Genomic DNA, 9,451 nt, shown 5'->3' on the forward strand with positions numbered 1-9,451 from the left:
ACCTATCTATTTAGCTCATTTGTTTTAGTAGGAGTCATCCTGTTAGCAGCCTTGTTAGGCAAATTAGCTCCTGGAATCAGATCTATCTGATGACTGATTTGCCTTATTGCTGGCAATCCATTTGGAACATTATCAGAGATAATATCTCCAAACTCCCCTAGTAAATCTGAAACTTCAAGTGGCATTTCACTACTACCTTATTTATCTTTCCTAGTTATCAAAGTATAGCACATATGCTGATTTTTCATGACATATAAAAACTTCCTTTCATCAACAAGACAAATCCTAGCACTGATACATACCTTTTCACCTTCCTTTTTCATGGGCTTCAATTTGTGGCAAACTCCATCCTTTGTCAGAAAGTATGTGTTTGCATGTCCATCATGCACTGCATGTCTATCAAACTACCATGGTCTACCCAACAATAGATGGCAAACATCCATTGAAATAACATCACAGAGAACTTCATCATGGTAACTCCCAATTTTGAATTTCAATAAACATTGTTCACTTACTAGGAACTTATGATCATCTTTTACCCAAGCAATCCGATAGGGATGGGGATGTTTCTCCCTCTTGAGCTTCAGCTTAGAGACCATCTCTTCTGATACCAAGTTATTAGTGCTACCACCATCGATGATCACGTCACAACATTTATCCTCACATTTGCATCTAGTATGGAACAGACTCCTCCATTGTCCTGGTTCAATCTCACCAGTTAGTAGGACTCTTTCCTTTAGCAAGGTCTCTCCTCTTTTTGTATCCTCTGAATGTGATGATTGTGCATCCTCATCCACATGAGCAACCCTAGCTTGGCCCTCAGCTCTCCTATCTGTCCTTCCTTTTTGTTGAGGGCATTCAAAGGCATGATGACCTTCTTCATTGCAATTGAAATAGGTACCATTGAAGCCTCCTCTTCCTTGTCCATGTCTTCTACCTCTTCCTCTCTGATTTCCAAAGTCTTGGTCATGCGAGCGGTTGAAACCCTCATTCCTCTGGTTCCTGATAGTACCCTCATCTTCATTTTTCTTTTGGGTTTCATTGCGACCTCCAGATGACCTACCGCTTCCCCTTCCTCTTTCATTGTGCCCTCTTTGTCTTCCTTCAAACCTTTTATTCAGCTTCTCTTCAAATCATAGGATGAATTGGTATGCCTCTTCAACGCTGGTCATTCTTACCAGACTTAATTCCTCCTAGATGCTAGGTTGCAACCCATTGATATAACAAGCAACCTTCTCCTTGTTTGCTTCTGAATGCCCCACTCTAATCAAGAGTCGAAAAAATTCCTCTGTATATTCCTGGACTGATCTTCCTGCTTACTTTAACCCATGCATCTTCTTAAACAAATCAAGCTCGTAGTCCACAGGAATGAACCGCTTCTTCAATTTGTCCACCATGCGATCCCACCTTGTGATCTTCTCCTTTCCTCTTCTATTTCTTTCCAATTGAACCTCTTTCCACTAGATTTTGGCATGGTCTTTCAGTTTGGCCTTTGCAAACTTAACCCTATCTGGATCCCTAATATCGTCATACTCAAAGTATTCTTCCAATTCATTGATCCAATCGATCAACTCATCTGGTTTCAGATTTCCTAAAAATACACCCACTTCAATTGTAGGTCTTTTCCCAAACTTACTAATGGCCCTAAAAAGCCTTTCCTCTACATGATTCAAAACTTCCCCATCAAATTCCCCTTCTGGTTCCATTACTTCTTCTTCATTGTCATCCTCACTATCGTCTCTTGCGGCAACATTTGCTCCTTTATGGAGCTCCTCTTGCAATGCCTGCAGCTGCCTTTGGAGGGCTCTAACCTCCTTAGGATTAATAGCTTGGGCCCTTCTACTATGCTCTCTTCATGGAGGTATCTTCTAACTTGATCCCACAACCACACAGCCCTAGTGCAAACTACCTCATAGTCGGCACTTTGTCTACACACTCAAGAAAACCTACTCTGATACCACTTGATGGAGACACAACCCAAGAACAAAATGGACACAACAGAAAAAGGGAAAATTATATTAACTAAGAAAATAAGCTAGTACAAATAGTACAAAGAAAATAAACTTCAAAACATGCCCTAAGGGCTTACAATAGCATAAATTTAGAGATAATTTCTCCGTTCAGTACCTCCTCTCAAACTCCACTCTGAACTTCCTTTTGCAATTCCAAAAATCTCCTTAGATAGACCCCAGAGGGTTAAGGACTAGAGTACATTATAGAAAGTGCTAGTAGGCATCCACCGACCAAATAGAAGGTTCCAAAAGCTATGTTAGAAGTCAGTGCAAATCTAGAGAATCCAGAAATGGTAACTGAACTTCCGAGAGGCATAACTTTTGGCCCCTAGCTTCGATTGATGAACCATTTACATTTTTGGAAAGATCTCGAAGCACTCTATAGCTCTATGGACCACCTTTTCTCATATCCCATTTATCAGCCCTTTTTGAGGTCATTTAATGCCCCTAACCTAACTTTGAAGCATTCTTAGGAGGTATCCAAAACTCGAAAAACTGCAATAACTTTCAAACCGTGGGGCCTATTGACTTGATTCTTTTTCTCGAATGCTCTAAATCATGATTACATTCATCTGGCCAGTTCACACCTTCTAATTTACCAAAATGATGTCCCAATTACATGCTCCTATTTTTTTGGGATTTTCAAACACACTGATAGTGGAACTGTGAGAGTTGGAACCTTTATTTGACCCAAATGTGTGTCCAAAAATGAAAACACATGAAACATAAACTAAGTCTAAGTACATTTTTTTGGGTGACATAGGATTTTCCTTATACCTCTAGATGCACCTGCATCAATTGTAAAAAGAGAATTGAAAAAAGCTAAGAAATACTTAGAAAAGATTTATTCTAGTAACGAGAAGATAGATGAACAAATATTCCACCACTGACCTTATAATAAGATAGGACTTGGATATATTATTGGAGAGAAATCAACCAAGAAAGTTGGAATTAGAAGAGAAATAGATCTAATTATTGAATCCCCTAAAGAATTCTTTATGAGTAAGGTAGAATCAAGCACATCTAGCAAAGTATCAAAGGAAGTTGATTTAGTTGACCTATCAATGAAACATGATGAACCTAAGAAAGAAGAACAACCCATGGAAGTAAGATGTGAATTTAGAGGTAGATGCTTCATATGTAATGAAGTTGGAAAAATGAAAAGAGATTACACATGTAAGTCTTTTAAACCTATTACTAAATTCTATTGTTATAATTGTCATGGTTATGGACATAAAGTAGTAGAGTATAAGAAACCTAAGTTTGATGGTAATAATGAAAATAGTAGAATGGTTAGGAACACTATCCCTAAAGGTAATGAAAGATGGAGATCATAGAGAAGATTCAATGATGGAGAGAAATCTAATAGAGAAAAGAACTAATTTGTGTGTTATGAATGTAAAAATCCTAGACACATTGCAAGGAATTGCAAAGCACCTAAAAGTTAGAATGGATCAAATTAGAGAAGAAACTTTAGTAGGAATCCTAACTACAGAAGGAATGCTAATTGTAGTGATAACAATAAAAAAGAAATAAGTCAAGGCACATTTTGATGAATTGAAAGAATTATTTGTGATAGCTAAGGATCACAAAAGCTCTTATACAATTTTGGAGGCATAGGATTTCAATGCACCTAATGAGAAATTGAATCCATAGATTGTTTGTGACTTATCCTACCTCAACTGAGAAATTTTAGAAGAGGTGGAGCAATTGGCCTATATTAATATTAGAGAGTGAGTTGTAAGTTGTGTAGTTCACAAAAGGTAGTTTACATAGAGAGGAAGATATGGTCAAGTAGGTGAGTTTAGTTATCATCACAGTAAGAATAATTAAGAAAAAAAGTTTACTAGTGAACATAGAGAGTATTTGAATTTGTGGTAGATATGTATTTAATGCATAGTGCGATTTGAAATGATTTAAGGGTCATAAAAAAATTATGTTTACCATTTGTTCATGTGAAGTTTTTTGAGAGAATTGAAGAGTATGACAACAAGGTAAAGTGTGAAAAGAAGTTCTTGAAGTGTGAATTTGTGGAAGCCCTAACATGCAATTTTATGGTATTTTATGAGGCTAAAACTAAGTTTTTTAGTACATGCAATTGAATTTCAATGGATAGTAAGACCATTTATGATGTGAGTGGAAGGCTATAGTATGTATTCAAGAAACATTCATTTATTTCACTTATGGATGACCCATTGGGCATATTTTTGAAAATTTTAGAGAATGTGCTTCATGTTAAAAATGTTAGAAGCTATATACATTGTAATATTGAGAGAATAGGTGATGAAGATATACACAAGGACTTGGGGACCATGTGTAATAATGATCTATCCTTGAATTTTGAGTATGCACACCTAGATAGATTAAATCTAGTGAAGTATATGTTTTATATAAGTTTTAACAACCATTAATGGACCCAAATCATTCTAAGTAGGGTACGTGATGATATGTTATGGTTAAGTGATGCACAAATAGAGATTGATAATGACCTAACTCAAAAGGTGTCAGGTTTGAGTAATGAGGAATGCAATCCCATAAATGATAAAAATGTAAGAAATATGGTTGAGAAAAACCTAAATACAAGATTAAGTTGAAGGAACATGAAGGTAGACTCCATCCAAGACAAAGAAGTAAAATTGTTGAGTAAGATATTAGGGTACAAGTTTAACCATGGCTCAATGGTTAACTTGGTAACAACTTTATTTTTACTCATTGCTTATGTAATGATATTATAGGGAAGAAAATTTAATTTGTGTGAGATTATTAGATTGCAATTGTTGGATAAAATTGCAAAAGTAAAGGCAGCAAAGACTGTAGTCTTTAGATTTGATTCTTTATTGACTCATTTATTCTTCTATGCTACAAGTAAGATCTCACGAGTGAAAAATTGGGATAGAAATAAGTACACAATGAGATTGGTGACTCAATGCTATAGATCTAAGCTAGAGAATGTTAGAGATGATGACATTAACAAAATGATGAAAAGTTTCTAGTCTAAAATGAAATAGTGGTAAAAAATTCCTCCGTCCATGGTGGAGAAATATAAGGATGAAATATGCTTCATGGTGGAGATAGATAACACTTGTATGGAAGTTGTGGTACCAAGGGTTAAGTTCATTGAACCCATGGGATATGAGATGAGCACTGATCTCATAGAAGGGTATTCATAGATCATACTCCAATCAGAGAAGGACACATAGTGCCCTAGATGGGGAACCTATGAGGAGAAAATGGTAATAGTTCATTCTAAACTATATAGTAGGGAAAGTAAGAAGAAAGTATAAAAGGCTATTGATTCCATCCTTAAGGAATTAGGAATGACTCAAGAGGAATTCAATGAGGTGAAAGGGATAGTAATTAAGATGAAAGTGAATGGGCAGTTTGAAGTGATAGAAACAACTCCTATTGCTATTAGAAGACCCTTAGAAGGTGTGACAATACCACAACAATGTGCCCAGGCCCCTATTGCACCATATGTAACAATTCTAAAAGCACAACTTGTGAGGGCAATGAGTGATCAGCCTAGGAGGAAGCAAGAGTTGGAAGGACCTATTGCACAGAGGAAGTTAGAAAGATTGGTAAAGGTGAAGCAAGAAACTGCACCATCATTCAAGAAAAGAGTAAAGCAGATATTAAATATATCAACACTATCATATTTTTTATGTCTATACCTTTTACATATATAATATATCATTGTATATGTTTTCTTAAGTAGTTTTATCATCTTGATAATTTTTTATTGTAATACCAACTCCTAATAGGGTTGAGGCTTCTAACAAAGTTTAGTCATTAAATAAGGAGAAATACACTATACATATGTAATAGACTCCTAATAGGGTCAATGTTTTTCACAACATATTTTGATTAGTGGATAATTTTGTGGGTACCATCATAGTAGAAAGAGACCAGATGAAGATAAAATGTAGAGATGCACAATATTACATTCAAAGTCAAAAGAAAAGATGGAATCAATCAAATCCAAGAAGAGAGACTCACAAGCTCAAATCAAACATAGTGATTTTGTTTCTAAGCTAAAGAAGGAGATTGAGATTATAATTCAGGAAATTAAAATAACTAATCTTAATATGATTTTGATGTAAAATGAAAAGAAAACTCAATCAAATTTAGGATTTGGGAATACAGATCTGAAATCCAAACTTACCAAGGTGACATCTAAACTTGAATCTACAAAGCTACAATTTATAGAACTTTAGAAGTACAACAATATTATGAAAGGAGAGATTATAAAAATAAAGAAATTTTTTGAGAAGTTGTATTCTAAAGCTTAAAGTCTTGATGATAATATCATGAAAAAAAGACCTCAAGGTGATATGGTCCTAGTATTGGCTACTATGAAGGATACTCATCTAAGTGATCTAAAGTTACCAAGGAATAGATCTAGTGATCCAATAGCCTACACAACAATAAGAAGATCTAAAAAAGGAAGTGTAGGAACAATCTAAACAACACAAATAAGTGAGGAGAAAACATAATGGAAGATTCTTTCCATGCAATGAAATTGGTCACATGAAGAAATACCAGTAAGCACACTAACCCTTTATCTAGTTATTATTATAATTTTTATGCTTATGGAAATAAAGGTAATGAATGTAGAAAAACTAGATCTAGTAATAATATGTATCAAGGTACTAACCTTCTTGCTATTAGACCTATTGGTGCAACTAATGTCATAATAAATGGAAATATGTGGTACAAATTCAAAGCCTTTGGACATATTGCTTGAGATTTCAAATTATAGATGAGTCAATTAGGACCTATATATGAAAATAATGCCATAGAATGTTATAATTTTAACAAGGTTAGGAATACAAAAATATTTTTCATATTCAATGGTCTTGGAAAAAATATGAGGAAAAATAACATGAGATCAAATAATATGAACTATATAAGGAATGAAAATAACAATGTCAAAAGGAATGAATGTAATAATGAGTGAGATCAAGAAAATGTTTAAGAGCAAATAGAGAGCTTCAATGAAATATTTTTTAACATAAAGACATCTACAATAACAAAAGCATGGGTTGAAAATAATAAAAGTGATACACCTTAGAAGAAGTTGAAGTCAGTTGTAGTAGATGTCAAATCCTTATCAATCTAAGCAATCAAATTCATTATAAGAAATAAGGTATATTACACTAGAAATTCATAAGACCTTGAAATAATGAAATAATTTTTTATGCTATTAGGAAGAGCATGGAAATGATGTATATAAGCTACTTTCAACAACACATAAAATTCCAAGATCATATGTGAGCTTGAGAAATAAATTCAATCTACTCGTTATAGTATAAGCTTTTTGAGTTTGCAAACTAGTACAATTACTTGTAAATCAACTTTTAATGAATAAAATGACTTAAATCAATGTAAGGAGCCATCATTTGATCATTGTGACCCAAGAGAAATTTGTGGAGAATAGTGAAGAGTAATTTGAATGTGAATTGGAGCATTCAAGAAGCAATCCAGATTTTCTTACACTAAAATCCCTGAATAAACAATTTGAAGGTATTTATATGTATAAAATGTGAAGTCATTTGAAAATTTTAAGAATGAATCAATATTTATTTAATGATATAATTGATAGACTTAGATATAATTTTAAAATAGGTCCAATTATACAATTTGGAGATGACCCTATTGGGGCATTGTTATGTTGGAATTCTTTTGAATAACTGAGGCGAGGGAGGGGGGTAAATTAGTATGTAAAATAAAATTTGTCAATACTTAGTAGACCCATATCTATAAAACCTTGTCATGCATGCATCCATTAGATTATAAAATACTTACAATTTGTAGGTTAATGTCCTAGTTCATTATAACTTTGCAAAAATGTAAACTCGAAAAAACATAAGCACATTCACGCAATTTGACACAAGGATTTTACGTGGAAACCCAATTTGGGAAAAACTACTAGTAACATGCTACTAATTTTCACTCCAATGAAGTTATTCCCTATGAAAGGTCTATAAGTAAAATTAGGCATAGAAACAACTTCCTACACTAATCCCTTGAAAGTATTGTGCATATTCCTATTAAATCATTAGAATTTTAGATTCAATACTATATAAACAATAATATTATAGTCAACCATGAATACAGAAAATAGATAGAGAAAGAAAACACATAAACATAAAGATATGTTGGTGGGTAAAACAACCCCACCCCTCCAAAACTTGCACAATGTAATATCTTCAACCTAGAAGGTTACATCACACTTGTAGTGCAAGTTCTTTTGGGACAGTGAAGACCAATTTAGTAGCAACATACCATACCAACTATATACTTTTTCTCTCTCCTAACTGCAACCCTAAAAATTCTTATATCATGCACTTTCCCTTTCTAGGGAAATTTCCAAAGAACAATTGTATTAGGGTTTTACCATTCTCTAAAAAAATAGGAACCCTATGCATGAGTTGGAGACTCAAGTGTATAGTCCTCAATGATTAATTGCCACATGTCTTCATGTATTCACCCATCCTCAAATCTTCCAAAGATAGCTCTTATGCATCATAGGAATCTTTCATAACCATTTTAGCCATGATCTCCTTACACACAATTCAAGATGTTGACACATACAAGTGGAGTGACACATTAACATACCAACTAGACATGTACACTCACACTTAACTACATAATTTGCAAAAAAATTACATTTACAAAACAAATAATTGGATAGGAATTATCCAAGGTTGAGACAACTTATTCCTAACAAGGGAGATAGACTTTAGACCATTCCATTAGAATGTCACCTAGTTAAACGATTTATAGATGACAGTTAGGTTAACCTTAATCCAAAGGGTTTACCCTAGACTGATACAACAATTAGAAACTAATAGTAAGGCTTGATCGATTAATAATAAATTAAAGATTACTTGTAGAGTAATGATCTCTATTTAAGTCCTCCATTATGCTTGTCATTCACACACTTTAGCTTTGACTTTAGCTTTGATAACTTGTTCACCCTTCAAGCATTCATAGTCTTAAGACTTCTTGATTTGCATGCCAACTACAGTCACCTTTGTTCGACCACTAAATGAAGCAATACCCTAGACTCCTTTTCTTTCTTAGGTTCTCATACATGATATTCCTTGCTTTTGACAAGCTATCTATATAAATAGTGAATTTAGATCTTTCTTCACTTAACCTTGATTTTCCATTTTAGGGTTAGGTAGGATTAGGTGGGATACAATGAATCTACCCACTTTTCCATTTGGTTCATCTAGAAACTTCTTCTACAATCTTCCTTGAATTCTCCTCAAAAGGGTTTACCTTAAATTTTGTATCACTAGTTCATCATGATTATCTTCCACATGCTTCACATTATTCAAGAAAACAAATTAGTTAGCTTAGATTCATCAAATCTATGATTTAACACTATTTGTTCTCACTCGACATCTAAACTATTCTATCACTCAGCCAAC

Source organism: Cupressus sempervirens, chromosome 2 (genome assembly GCF_028749045.1).
Source record: "Cupressus sempervirens isolate cs-2001-9-10 chromosome 2, ASM2874904v1, whole genome shotgun sequence".
In the NCBI taxonomy this organism is placed as follows: domain Eukaryota; kingdom Viridiplantae; phylum Streptophyta; class Pinopsida; order Cupressales; family Cupressaceae; genus Cupressus; species Cupressus sempervirens.